Source organism: Haliaeetus albicilla, chromosome 15 (genome assembly GCF_947461875.1).
Source record: "Haliaeetus albicilla chromosome 15, bHalAlb1.1, whole genome shotgun sequence".
In the NCBI taxonomy this organism is placed as follows: Eukaryota; Metazoa; Chordata; class Aves; order Accipitriformes; family Accipitridae; genus Haliaeetus; species Haliaeetus albicilla.
In genome coordinates, this window is record NC_091497.1 from 2941659 (window position 1) to 2957083 (window position 15425).

At 40.4% G+C, this 15425-nt stretch overlaps 1 long non-coding RNA gene across 1 annotated transcript in view; it reads right to left on the reverse strand.

Moving 5' to 3' along the window:
- Positions 1–7154: 7154 nt before the first annotated feature.
- The window catches only part of LOC138689080 (uncharacterized), a 53323-nt gene continuing 45052 nt past the window's right edge, over positions 7155–15425 (reverse strand). Inside the window, exons 2-4 of the long non-coding RNA XR_011327872.1 lie at positions 13608–13688; positions 12954–13164; positions 7155–12533 (exon numbers count right to left, since the gene is read on the reverse strand). This is a non-coding gene — a long non-coding RNA (uncharacterized lncRNA). The remainder of the gene's footprint in view (positions 12534–12953; positions 13165–13607; positions 13689–15425) is intronic.

A 15425-nucleotide genomic window follows, 5' to 3' on the forward strand; every position in this document is an offset into this window, starting at 1 on the left:
AGCTATTAGAAGAAATTTCAGTCTTAGTGGAGGCTCTTGTACTAGCAAAATTAAATTCAGGCCTGGGGAGCACTGCTTCTTGGAGAGCATTGCCGGTAATGCTCTGCAGGGGAGTCGGTGCACCAGGGGTCCGGTTTGCCTCGGTACCTCTGGTACCACCACCAACACTCCAGCTGTTTCCAGTTGTGTTCAGCACGCACACAGCGCGCCTCTTAGTTATGACACCAGGCTTTGTTTCATAGCTTGCATTTGGAATGAGATTGCAAAGGGTTAGCCAAATGTTAGTCAGGTGGTATCTGCTTTGGTTGCGTAAGTTGCTGTGAAAATCTGGGAATCCCTGAGAAAGTCAAAGGACTGTGGGCGTTGCTTCAAAGGGCTGGGATGGACAGTGTGCTGGATTCTTTTTCCCAACAGCATCTAAACTTATCTCCATTGTTCTTTTTTTTCTTTTTTTTCTGCTTAGTACTAAACCTGGATCCCAGCCAGCGAGGGACAACAATATCTTGACAGAGAACCTCATGCATCCCACACGGGTCATCTACATTGTCCGGGATCCGTGTGCATCAGAGATTACAACAGTGGAAAACAAAAGAATTACGCAACAGAAAGGTCTTGATGAGAGTAAACAAGAGAAACGTGACTTACTGCTGAAGCACTTTCCTGCCTGCAGTGGAAGCAGAGGGACAAGAGGAGGTCCACCCTTCAAATCTTCTCAGACAGTAACATAAAAATGCAGCAAATAAGCAACTGGAGTCTCATGTACTGTTGTCCGGTGTTTCTGTTTAGTCAGTACTGCTCCTTAGAGCAGAGATAAAGGACTAATGCAATTTCATACAAAAACATACATTTGTTTTAAGATCCAGCTGATAACATTGATAGAGTCTTAGGTAAATTAAAAGTGTGTTACTAAGGTCAGTGCCGGTTTATTCAAAAGGAAAGTCAACCTTACCCGTGAGAGAGCTGGACTGAGAGGAAGACTGTGGGACCGTTAAAACCCTGATCTGTTCTGAAAGAGGTCGCTTGACCTCACATCAGCCATCGGAGCCGTGCAGCCAGCCTAAGCTTGCTCAGAGCCCTTGGCACAACCGCCCCTCTAAGCGCCCGCTCTGCCAATGGTTCAGCTTGCCAAGGCTTGGCAGGCTCTCCAGCCCCAGCAACGTGTGCCTGTGGCTCCGCGGCCCTCGCTTTTAACCCTGCCTTTGGCTCTGCAGGTGCCGGTAGTGGACCATCCCAGCCCTGAAGGAAGGGGATTGCAAAGTAGGGAGCATTAAGCTGGGGTCTGGCTCCTGCTCATGCCCTTTTCTCCTACAACTCGTTGGCAACAGCACGTTGCTTCAGCGGGCACCTCGGTGTGGAAAGGGGAGACCCAGCCAGAAACAGGATGAGGGGGGTTGAATATATACAAAAATTGATGGGGAGCTTGTCGTCAAGAGGTGCTTGGAAAGATGCTGCCTAGTGACCTAAGATGTTGGGAAGCCTCAAGGCACACCAAATACTGTATTTTTCTTACCTGTAGCATTGACTATTTGGTATAGCCAGTCTTTAGGCTCTTGCCCTTTTGGGGGGAAAGCTTGCATTGCTTGTGTATGAGCTGTGTTCTGAGATATCCCTAAGGGCAGTGCAAGTTGAAAGCAATCAGAGGTAGCTCAAGCATTGGATTTAAGCAGAATTTAGGCATATATGACAAAGATGTAGTATTCTAAAAAGCCTTTTTCAGCCGTTGCTTAATCCTGGAGCTACCTAAACTCCTTTGGTAAGTCCATGTTGTTTTGTGGTAGTCCAGAATGCACAGAGGTATCTCCACTTTCACAGGACTAAGTCAACAAATACATTCGTCTTACCTAAACCAGATCAGAATAATAATATCAGATGCTTCTCAAACTGTTTTGACATCATGATCCAATAAGCATTCTCAGAGCATACCTAGCATCCACACGCAGCATTAGGACCCACACAAAGTGTGCTGCTCCCCTTTAAGATAAAACCTAAGGATTGTTACATTCAGTCAGGACGTAGAAGATAGCCTCAGCTGCCTCCCTTATTGAACCAATGCAAATCCACAACTCCTATCTCCCCTAGAGAATGCTATAACCACCAGGCTACAGATTATTCAAAATAAGGGTAGTCTCAAACCAATGCTGTTGAAGCAGTGCCGCTGTGCACCATAGTTAATTGTAGCCAGCAGGTCGAAAGAAGTGTTTATTCCTCTTTATTTGGCACTTGTGAGGCTGCATCTGCACTCTCCAGTTTTAGGCACCCCTCTGCAAGAAAGATGTTGAGATACCGGAGCAAGTCCAGAGGAGAGGCAGCGAGATGAGTATATGGCATAAGAGGAGAGGCCAAGAGTACTGGGTTTGTTCAGCCTTGAGAGGAGAAAGTGAAGAGGAAATCTTACTGCTCTCTGCAACTGCCAAATGGAAGGACGGAGAGATGACAGAGCCAGGCTCTTCCCAGAGGAAGAGCACTGAAGTTCTTACGCACTGATGGTATGAGAAACGATGGCCAAAAGTTGGAAAACAGGAGATTCTCTTTAGGTGTAAGGGGGAAAAAAAAGTACCATGGAGGTGGTTGGATGCCTGAGCAGGTTGCCCAGAAAGGCTGTGGAATCACTACCTTTGGAGATCTAAAAAATTTACTGGGCAAGTCTCCCAGCAACCTGATCTACCTGAGCCTGCTTTGTGCAGGGAACTAGAGATGGTGACCTCAGGAAGTCGCTTCCAACCTCAGTTTTGCCATGGTTCTGTGACTCTATGAAAGGGGAGAACAACAGATGAAGGCCTGCTGTAACTTCATAGTTGGAGCACTTGGTTTACAAGAGATCTGAATTCTGGTCCCTAGAATCAAATGTCTACTCATATACGTGTATATACACACACAGGTACAGAGAGAGGTGTTAAAGCTCTGTTAAAAACACTAGACAAAAAATGAGCCACTCCTTTTTAAAATGCCTTATATTCCTGCCTCCTGGACAGAGCTTGCATTCTGAGCTGCAGATTACACATGAAGAGGAGCATCTCTAGAAACCGCAAGTGAAGAAACCAGTGGGTGGGATTTGAGACATATCCCCAGCCTTCCAACTCGTTAAACGTAGGCAGAATTACACCCATTTACTGACCCCAGGTAGCTCCCTCACTCTATTCCAAGATGCCAAATCTTCTCCATGCTTTTCTGCAAGAAGCCTGTGTACCTCATTCCCACGCAAGTCTTTGGGTGCCTTAATTGAACCATTCCCTAGCACTTATTAGATTTCCTACAAATGTACCAATAGTCTTGAAAAGTTTCTGCTTTCCGTGAACTAAATTCACAAGCTTTCACCTGTTCTGTGGTCAATTTCTAATACACTTTACAAAAAGGCATTTTAACCCCTCTAATCTTCAAGTTAGTAGATGCTCTAGTATCTAAATTATCGAAGTGGACACTACCTCATTCAGAGATAGCCCGATCTTTATACATACATGCCTTATTTGATATTATTGTTCTCGTGCAGCCTCCCCATAAGCATGTATTATCTGTCACCTCTTGTCTTACAACGCATTCTCTTGAGAAACCGTGAGAGGGAAAGCTAATTTCCAGTTCTGTGCTTTTTTTTGAAAGCCCTCACCACATGAGGTCTTTGTTACGGCTGCAGGCCCCAGGTGCTAGAGTTACATGATATTATTCTATTATAATCACTGATATTATTATAGAGTCTGTAAGAAAGAGGGAGGTGCAATTACCAAATTAAGCAGGAAGGTAGTATGGTCAGTGAGGACTGAAGCATAAGAAAATAGTTTCAAGAAAAGGGAAAACTGTTTTTATACCTTATTAAAAATAGGCATCAACATTTCAACTTCTTATATACCCATACAAATAGAATAGACTTCACCTATGCAAAAGCCTGAAAAGGAGCTCAGCATGAAAATAATATTTTGTGCATGCGAATCTATTGTAAATAACTTTTTAAAAAGATTTTCACCTTTTCACCATGTGATTAATTCCTGAAATAATGCTTCTCTTACTGTTCTTACCATTCTTACTGAGTGTGGAGGTTCTGAACTATATATTGCTCATAAATCAGTACTGAATTTGACACTAGTGATATAAGAAAGTAGAGGTGGATGTTTAAGAGATTTCGTGCAGGCAGGAAATGCTGATATGTTACAGAACAAAATAAATTTCCCACTGTGATAGATAGGTTGGAGTCTATTTCTAAACTACAGCAGAAGTCTCCGTCTTAATGTTGCTAATCATATTAGCTAAATATCACAGCAGGTAAAATGAGTTTTCAATAACACTGCTGAGTAATTTTCCAGCTAGTTTCATGCTTGGGATAATCTTATTTTTTTCTTTGTAAGTTTTGCATGGATATACTGGGGCAATTATCTTCAGGCATTTGGAAACTAAGCTAGCACAGCAGCTTGCCAGTCTGCCTTAGTGTGACCCACTGTGGTGTTTATGTTCTGCATGCCAGTTGTTATTAGCTCACATGTGCGTGGAATACCATTTTACTCTTTATTGGTTTAACATAATGGTATACCATAGGGAGTGTTTTACAGAAGGGACAGGATCTGAATATAAAGGCCTTCCTTCAAAGCAGGTATTTATTATCCATACACAGGAAATTTCACTCATTCCTCCCATTTCATTTTATACATGAGCACCAAAATAGATATAATGGAAGAGCTTAAAGATGAATAGATAATGGAGAAAATAATTGCAATTATCTTCTGAGCAATCACAGTTTGCTCAGTGTTGTATAAACATTTTCCCAATCTGAGGCATTTGTGCAATAAAGGCCAGATTAAACTGTCCGCAACAGGAGAGGATAAATTTCACGGTAAAGTTCTCAGTAAATTCAACAAGTGCAAGCACACAGTGCTCACTGGCCTCCTCTAACACTGTGGTTACATCCCTCTCAAAGGCAGCGCTGACTTAAATGTCTCTTTACTTCCCCACCATAAAGCTGCCTCCAGTCTGTTCCTTCAGCCTGGGCACAGCCTGTCCCTTCACCTGGAGTCAGGTCAGAGAACCATACGGATTAAAAAAAAAAAAAAAAAAATTAAAACCAAACCGTTACAGAAGAACAGTTGTTTTTCCTTCATCCTAATCTAGTGCTTACTCTGCCTCATAAACAATTGTAGCAGAGCAACGCAGGGAGCAATGAATGGGAGGAACACAAAGGCAGGGAGGGCAAGGTAAGAGCTGTTTATGTCCACAAAACCGCAGAATAATGTGCAGGGAAACAGGACCCAAAAAGAGAGAAAAAAGTGTCTTGTCCCCTGATTTACCCAGAATTTGAAGTTTTCATTAAAAAGAGAGATAATATCCTAATATGAATGAGGAAATGGAAACCAAGCCGCATTCTGCATCCGATCAGACAGCAAGCTTGCATACCTCAGGCTAGCTCAGGGAAGAGAGGAAGCCCATGGTAAGGGACTACAGACGCATGGAGGTCTCCTTCTTCTGCTTTTTCTCCCATCAGTACAGAAGGCAGAACCCCTGCGCCGCACCGGGAACATGCGGGTGCAGTCCTGCAGCAGCGGGGTGGACAAGTTGCCCAAAGCCACCGGCCACTCTCGAGACGCAGACCTCCGGCTACGCGGAGGGGACGCTGCTCCTTTGGGCCCAGTCATTGGCGACTTCTTACATTAATGCCTCAGCTGATGCCAAAAAAGTGCCAGATAAGAGGAGTAAAGAAGTAAAAACAGCAGGGCTAGAAAATATGAAGAGGCTTGCTCAAGTGAGCTGTGTTAATTTGAAAAAAAAAACCAAACCCAAACCAAAAACCCAACATCCACAACTTGAGAAAGGACCAATAATGCAGAAAGAAACAAATTTTTGTTCCAGTCTAACGTTACTCTGCCTTTCTCCCCAGAGTCCATGAAGTTTCAGTCTAATCATGCAGTTCATGTCCAAAGTCCTCTGTAGTATCTGGCAAAAATGGGAGGAAAATAGATTTTGGCCTAATGTCCCTCATCGTATGCGAGGATACGCTTACACAGAAGGCTGCAACAGTACAATCAGTGCTGATATGCTTTGAAATAGATCATAAATATGTATATCTCATTCATTTTATGTTGTGGGTTAAATGTTAAAAGCCAACACAAAGAAAATGTTGTAGGAAGCGATTTGAATAAGGACAAGTTAAATTGCTAAACATAAAGAAATGAAGAGATCCTGAAACAAGCATGATTGTAAACACCCAAATGGACAGAACTCCTCTAATTTCAACCCACACCTACCTCTTGATCTAATGTGAGACTCCAAACCCCAAAAGCCTAGTTTCCAACAGAGTTGTATCACATGTTTCTTTTCCGTTTTAACTGAATTAGAATAAAACAGCAACTTAATTTTTATATATACTTTTTATATACTGGGTAGTCCATGCAGCAGAAGGACAAATATATATCCTAACTGTGGGGAAAACTTGAGTCAGTGTTTGCATCTTATCAGATGTCAGCTGTCAGTAACATCATGTGTAGGTTTCTTAATCTCTAAAAAATTATAAACAATGACTAGGAAGATTTGGGTTTGCTTTGCTTCCCCCTCTCCAGTTAAGCCATTCATACCATACTTGTCCCAAGATCTCTGATCTTTGCCTGAGTCCTTGTCCTATCCCTTATTCTCACTGAGGGCATCAAGCAGGTTCTTGACTTGGCTGCTATTTTTGAGAACTACATGAGCAGTCTGTATCTGTCATACACCTACCTCTCTGTCTAATTTGGAAGTTGGCCAGTGGGTTCCAAAGTTATTAAGAAGAGAAAAATGAGAGTGAGCAGAGTGATGGGCAACATGGTGACAGCAGCTTCACTTCTTTTGGAAACCAGACAAAAATAGATGCTTGCATATCCTAAATGCCAAAATTAAGTGGAAGGCAACTTTTCTGGGCTTCCGGTCTAAACGGAAACCAGATGTTCCAGGGTTATTTTCTCTGGTCCTTCAGAGAAGAGTTGTTTTGTCAGTAAGTTGCTTCCTCCATCACGGCCTGAGACTTTTTCTGCTGGTATTCAAGTGCACTTAAGGCTGGGGGGGCAGCCAACAAACCTTTCTCCAGAATTTTGGAAAATCATTATAAAAAACATGTTCAGCATAAATAAGTGTGTGCTCATATTTTTGAATTTTAAATCCGTTTTCTTCTTTCAGATTAAAAACAGCCAAATCCTCAGCTTGTCTAAATCAGCACAGAATCATTCAGCAGCACCGTGCCAATTTAAACCAATTGAGAGTCCTTTAATGTAAAAACAGATGATTTCCCACACACATCAGGTTTGATAGTTGTGCTGGCAAAAGTGTGGAAGCCACTTCTTGTTTGTATGTTGCTATTGAAATAAAGAAACTGGTCTTAATTCTCCAGCCTACTGACGTGCTCCTACAGACAATCAGGTGGCAATCCCCAGGATGGTAGTGTTGGGAAGGTATTGGGGAAGGAAAGCATGTGAAAGGCCAAACTGAAAAAAAACCAACTGGGCGATGTTTCAAAAGAAATATTATCTAATTTTGTTAAAAAAAAAAAAAAAAAGAAATAAGAAAATAAAAAAATCTAGGATAATAGGCATCCCATAAGACTTTCTTCTGATGGGAAGATAAGAAATAAAATTTTACCGAGGAGGATAAACATCTATTAATTCAACAGATTGCTATTATATGTTGGAGATGGCTAGCTCTAATTTGGGTTTAACACACTCCAGTTTGGAGAATATTGATGCAAGACCTTAATTTTACATGCTGAAAATTATCAGAAGACATTCTCCCCATCAAGGAATCAATCTTCAGAGGTTTACATATGCATTTAACCACACATGCTACAGTCATGAGACAAACCAGGATGTGTAAAAGTTGAGCTAACACATCTTTTGCAGGAAAAGGACTGTAACTGGTAAAACTGAGGACATGTATTCTTTGAATCCAAGTTTTAATGTCAGTTCCAGTGTTGATACAAACAATGATAATTCCTTACTCTAATGTGATAGGCCATATCAATGGTTTTTCTGCCACAATCCTTTTATTTTTCTACTTGAAACATCACTATGAATTATACATGAAGAACTGAGGGTTAGTGTATTGGTTTTGTTTCAGGGTGGGTTTTTTTTCTTCATTTATTAAAAATACTTCCTTTATGAAGAAGCAACATGCAAACTGAAAGGGGATAACGACATAAATTATATGAAGTGCTAAACTATGAACTATTGCAAAATGCCTACCAGGCTATTGTGGGTACTAGGGTGAGAAACCAAAATAAGTTTAGGTAGATTTGACAATATTTAACAAACAAAAGAGGAATTTACACACACAGAGGTAATAACAGATACAAAGAAATAATTAGTTTTGAACTTTTTCATTTTTATTTATAAGGAAGTACATTTCATGTATCCCAGCAGATCCTTTACAAAGATCAACACAGATACATATAAACACATTGAAAAACAAAGATGAATGAATCCTACTTTAAGAAACATGCGGTCTTTCCAGGAATTTGTTATTTATTTTGACTTATTCTACAATGATAGCAGTCTTTTGACATACATGTTATGTGGCTGAAGAACGTCACACTTGTATTTCCTGCTTTAATACACGAGACGCATTGATATCCTAATAATAAGCATTCTAAAATGCCTTTTACTATGCTAGGTCCACTGGTTTCTCAAGTCCAACCCAGAAATGGAGACATTGATTTTCTTTTCATAAAGACAGAATTTTCATAATGGTTGCTATGTAAAAATCAACCTACTCATTTTTTAAGGATCTACTCCATTATTTCACGTAAAGCTGGCACTTAGCTTGCTGACATTATTTCTTGATTTGGGACCTAGCAATAGAAACAATCTTATGATCTGCATTTTTTGTATCCTTTGGGAGAGTTATGGGAAAACATATTGCACATGTAGGCTCCTTTTTATGACCATGGGCATTCAGTCTGAGCCAGCTGGGTTTGTTTTTTAAAAAATGGAGGCAATGCTGTGCCCTATCTTACAGTAATGTTGTGCAGCTGCATACAGGCTGAGCCCACATTACTTTAAAATGAAGTTTGACAAGTGCCGTAAACGGAGTATTGAATGAGGCAATGGCAAGACTTAAACTACAGAAACAATTCTTCTGCTTATGTTTTAGTGACCAAATTAAGCAGTCTGTAAAGCGTATTCCTGTACATGTACCCTCCTTATCATTTGTCCAAGTTCATTTTTTAGGTGAAATTAACATTTTAGTAGCAAATATGTCAATATAATAAGAAAAATTATTGCACAGGCGTCATAAAGGTTTCAGTCTTCTAAAACTCCTGCAAAATTTTGGAGTATCACAGAGTTTCAGAAAGACCAGGAAAATTGATCTGAAAAATGTTTCCTGACAAATAGAAATAGACCTGTCTCTACCAATGTCCAAGATCAGACCCAGAAGTAATGGCTCTCTAAAATTGAATGTAGAAAGCACAAGCAAGCTAGGACAGGAAAAGCATACAAGGAGAAGTATCACTCTAAATTTGATTAAAATGCATACCCATTAGCTCATCCCTCCACTACTAGCTGTCTTTGGAGACAGGACTCTGGGCTTGACACCTTGTTCTGACTGTGTTATATCTATACGGCTAAATGCATCTGTCCCATGGAATGAGTGTTCACCTCTGGGCAGGTGCTGCAGCATTCCTTCACCTATATTACTTGGCTGTCCCCATGTAGACTAGACCGGCCTCATCCACATTGCATGGCATTTCCTATGGGTCTTCCCTCTGCCCCGTTTTGGTGGCCCTCGAACACACTATTTTTTGTATGCATGTTTTTTTTCCAGTTCAAAGACTTCAAAATATTGTGAGATCAACACATCTGTCCACCAGCACAGCAGTTACATACTAAGGAAGTTGTTGCAGGTCCTGGGGCATTTGGGGTGTTTGAGAGTGCAGATCTTGCCAGGAGCATCCAATAACCAAATTTATTGAAATCTTGCCTGTTTTTCCTATAATGAGGGGCCTTCAGAGTGAACTGTCCCCAAACCATAGCTGGGTTTTGTCTGACGGAGAGCTATTAAGCATACTTCTAGAGGAAGACTTCATCCCATTTCACTCTGTGCAATTTCTTAAGATGGCTGGACAAAACGATTACATTGCAGCTGTGAGAAGGAACAAGAGTATTTGGGACAGTATCCCAGTCAAACATCTGCAGTCAGGACCCTGCTACTGGCCCTTTACCTCCACCCACATGTCCGTGTTTGGTTCATACCTGAATAAAAAACAAAGCAGCATCTAGATGAAAATTACTTCTAAAGGATGCGAATGGGTCCCCTGTTCAAACGTTCACAGCAAAGGATATCAGAGAGAGGTAATGAGAGAAATAAGCTCATAGCACTCCTTCAGAAGCTTGTCAGATCAAGTCCTAGGGAAGGCATGGATATTTATATATATAAACACAAGACCACTAAACGGAGATTAGATACCACTATGTAATGCAAATGGCTTGAACATGAACAGCAGTATGCCATGTGAGATTGTACAATGAAACCACAAATGTAAATATTAAACTTTGCCCAGACAAGCACACCACTGGTGCAGGCAAGTTATTACTTCCCTAAATACTGTTTACCAATGTCTGACTACAGTAACCTAACGGTTGGTTTGAACGTGTATTTTAAAGGTTGCCTTAGCTCAGCTATTCCAGTAGCCCTAACTCAAGCAAACCCCCAGCCTAGACAAAAGCTGCAGCTGGGAATTTTTAGGGAGGGACTTCATGTATTTGTACAAAGCATTGAGGCTGAAGACCTGACTAGGAGTGCTGGTGGGTGACTGCAATTTAAGTGATTCTTATAGTTCTGTTTAATTGCACTGTTCAGGTAAGATTACATTCTCTACGGGAAACCTCTGTTTATACCAATTCGTTAAGCATAAAATAACATCAGTTATTTTTCAAAAATATTTTTCCAAGGTGCGGACTGACAACATTAGTGAATAAAGATTGGAATAGAAAAAAACCAACACAAAAAACCCAAACAACGAAACAGGGGGGAGGGTGTGTGTGATTGAAGTTAAAAAGTACACAAATCACTTCTGAAATATAATTTGCAAATTCATTGTGTGAAGTAATTAATCAAAGCATGGCTGAGTTATAGTGCTTGAGAGACTTTGATCTGACAACTGGAAAAAATATAGAGAAACTACTGGGTATCAAGCTACAGTGTTAGGACATAAAATGTTTCTCCATGCTAGTCACAAGTTTAATTACTTCTTTTTTTCCACTGACAGACCCAAATTAAAATAAATGGGCCACATCGAGACAAATTTCAGATGCATGGAGCACTTAAGAATATATTGTTCCCATAATACAGAAATACTGTGGAATTTATTAATAAAGCTGTTCAATTTTTTTCTTTCACTTGGAATTGTATTGGGAAAGTAAAATGGAATATATAACAAGTACTCAACATTTTCTATTTTAGATGCTTAATTTAGAGATTTTAAAGTGTTGTTTTTATTTTTACAAGAGTATATATGTTTACCCAGATTTACAGCAGCATGTGACAAGAAAAAGTTATGGTAAAAAAACATAGACAGTAGTCAAATATTAACTGAACTGCCATAATACTGTCATTCCTTACTCTCAATATGAAGAATTTCAGCTCAAGTAACACACAGAGATTGTTCTGCTAATCTGTATAGGTTTGGAATTGCTGAAAGTGACTTGAGATACTTTTAAAGTAACTAAATGCACTTTGAGAGTGACTAATTGCAAGGCTAAAAATGAAAAGATAAAATATTTCTTGTCAAATGTATGCAAATCTATGTTACAAATTTAAAGATTTTAGGAAGTAAACGGCACTATTGCTGAAGGAAATTAAGTCCGTATGTACTGCTACCATACCCTGTGAAACATGGCTGGGGCTGGTCCATCATACTGGAACTCATGTCATTTGCCTTAAATGAAAAAGCACAAAGCTGAAAAGAAGTGTCATTGTTACATCACCTGTGTTATGGCTTTTAAAACCATGGGAGAAGTTTATTGCCTAGTCTGTATCCAATAGTACGGATGATTATTATGTGTCCAAAAAAAGCAGACAAATTAACAGCAACATGTAAGAGCGTTCCCCCTACCATCCTAATCCTGGCTGACAGGAAGAGGTCTTGAATTGCTCTTTAATCTCCACGGTAATGATCTCACTCTTTCCCTTTCCTCTTTCTCATCCTCCCAAAGCTACCTTCTAGTATATTTCTCCCTCTGTTTCACACAGTCTCTTACCTTCTTCTCACAGTTTTCTGTCCTGACTTAGCTGTAATCTGTACATAGCAATCAGCAGAGACAACACCCAATTGCTTACATTAATGAAGAAGTAGGAAAAAATCCTCCTCTTCGTCCATTGGAGTGGCCAGCCAAATACAGATGCTTCATTGGCGGCTGCTGCTGGTTTTATGTAGCCGTAACTCCTCTGCCTACGCTACACACGACGGCAGCGAAGGAGCCTCATTCCCCTGTCCCCGCTGACTGCATTGCATGAGCGATTACGCCGTCTTGCAGCAGTGGGCTCCAGAAACACTTCTTTTTGTGCGTGAGCCGGCAGTGCCCGTGGGTAGGCTGGAGCTGTAGGAAAAAGGTGAACTATGTAAAAGAAGGAGAGTAGTAGTTAATGTACTAGCACTTCCTCTGGGAAACGTACCTAAAAGCCAGGCAATGCAGAGGATGCGAACACCTTTTTTCTGTGCAATTCACTAGTGAAACTATCCTTAGATAGGGTTGTTTTAAAGCAGACCCTTTGTTCTTAAGAGTCTGAGACTTTTAGGTCCCCAGCCCCTGGGATGCACTGGCATCTTCAGATCTTGTTTACTTCACGGCAATGAGGGAGCCAAAAACTCACACGGACTATCAAGCCTGAAGCATCAGTCCTAAAGGAAAAAAGTATAATCTTGCTTTCTACAGACAAAACCGAAACACAGTCTTAGAGAGACAAAATGTCCCAATTGCAGTTCTAGACACAATGTGCTTTGCAAGCCCCAGCCTCACCGTATCCTTCCTGAGGCCCTGCTTCCTTCCAGACATCGGTGCTGCTTCGCAGGCGCCTGAGCTCCGCTCTCAGACTACGATTTGCTGAGTTCTCGTGTCACCAAAACTTTGTTTTGCAAGCCACCCGTTCCCACAGCTTTCCAAAGGTTGCCTCGATCTCTTGCAAGGCTGCAAAAGACGGTACAACAGGGGTGAAAAGAAAAAGCAGAGCCTGTTTGGAAATGAAAAAAAAAAAAAAAGAAAGGAAAAAAAACAGAAAGAAATGAAACAAAACTCTTGACTCCTTCCTTGCTCTACATGAATCCATATAAGCAAACAAGATTAGGGAAGGCCATCCCTCAAATGGGATGTACTCATGTTCCTACAAGTTTCTTTAAAATGTATATGTATGTCTAAAATCCTAAGACATAAGTAATGATTTTCTTTTTCAAGATATCCTTGTCTTCCACATAAGTTCACTGAGAAAAAATCATGCAAAAACCCCTTGTCTTCTCACTCACAATGAGAAACTAATTGAGTAGTTTTCCAGAAGAACTTCATCAGGGAAAAAAGGATTGCAAGGACACTTGAAAAATACAACATCAGACAATCCAGAACATCGTGAACCCTAGTTACATTTCTTGGAAATTCATTCTTACGCACTTTCTTCAGTACCTTACACACAGAGGGAAGATTATGTGACTGTAGCCTCCTTACTCCTGCCTCAATTCCATTTTCTTTCAATAAATGTGTTTACTGTGAGAAAACAGAAAAGAAGTATTTGATTCAGAAGATGAACCTGGAGGGAGGATGGAGAGGAGTAGGAAAGCAGTGAAAAGCAGGCAGAATAGGGATCTTTGTGAATAAAGGGAAAAGGTAAAGGGAAGAAAGGAGAAATTGTGCAATGTCATATCAAACGGTAGAGAATATTTTTTGATAATAACCTAACTTTTACCTTTAAAGGATAATGTCTAATTGTTGTTTTAATTAGTCATTGGAGCTTTATTCTGTCTGTATAAATAAAACTGCCATAAGCTCTGCTACCTCTGTAGCCACTATTTTTTTTTTTCATTTTCTCATGTTTCTTTTTGCCTGTCACAAAGAGATGTAATATTCTTCTTCACTGGATGAAGCACTCTGAATTTTTGCAAATTCTTATGTTGTCTTACTGCAAGTAATGTGAGTGTTACATATGTCTGCAGATATTTAATCTTGATCTTCCTTCTATTGACATTCAAACCATGTAACCCTCATTTCTCACACAAAAGTGAACAATGGTCCACAAAAGCAAGCATCTGTTTCTTTCATCACTTCGCCTTACCAGCAGGTTATTTCCAGAATCTTCTGTCCTCTATCCTCTTCTGCTTGAAGGAAATGAAAAATTACTGATACGATTGCTAGGAATTCTTCTCCTTTAGCAACCTTTGAGGCTCCTTGAAGTTGTTAATCTGCTGTGAGGTATCCAGTGAAATCAAGTCATTACATGTACACCACCATCCGTGGTTCTCCACGTTCTGAATTAAGAGCCTATATGATATCAATAGCAAGACTCATGAAAAATATTATTGCTCCATCTTTAAATGAAGTCTTCAGCAAAGACCATCTCTCTGTCTTAGGAGGCTGTGGCTACATTTAATTTGTTTTTTTTCTTTTCAAAATTGAGTAGATTTCCACAAAATATGTGTCATTCTATATCATTATCTGCGGCTCAGAAGATGTCATTCAGTTTCTATATTGTGGACATAGTAGCAACTGAAAATTTCCAACAGCATGGATCTAGTCCCTTTTAATGTCCTTTTCTCTCAGAGTCACCGCTTGCTCCTCCTCAATACTCTCTGATTACTTTTCCATGGAGTTCCACAGTGCCCCTTCTTGAATCTGAGGTGGGGAAATTTCTTAAATCTGGTTGTCCAAGAAATAGTTTTATTCTTTCTTTTTTTTGCATCTGAAAATTCATGGGCAATTTTAAGTATAAAATGGCCAACTTTTTTGTGAAATTCCCTCCAGGAGGAAATTTTATGATCTGCATCTTACAGTTAGAAAACAGAAAAAGGGAAGTTAATGCCACAAACCCAAAGTCAAACATGGGAAAACTGTGGTTGCGTGTGGACTAGCACCTGAAAGTTTTGGGCAGCATCCCCTCCTCCCTACCCTCTTCGGTTAAGTTTACAACTTAAGCTTGTGGAAATGTATTTAACTGGCACTGAAAAGTGTTCTCTGCGCCGGTATATCATACTGCAGAAAAAACCAGGAGACATCAGAAATGTGTGCTTTAGAGGTGTGAGATCTGCAAGCACTCAGCTGCAGGATGGAACAGGAGGGGGAGCTCTCAGAACACAAGCCGGGGAGGAATGTTTCCCAAGCCAGGAAAGCAGGCTCAGCCCTCCCTCTGCTTTCAGCAGGGAAAAGGTACAATTTTCTCCCCTGCAGAGCCTGACCTTCGGCATTTACTGGCACAATAGTTTTCTTAAAATTGCATCTTTCCTTCATCAA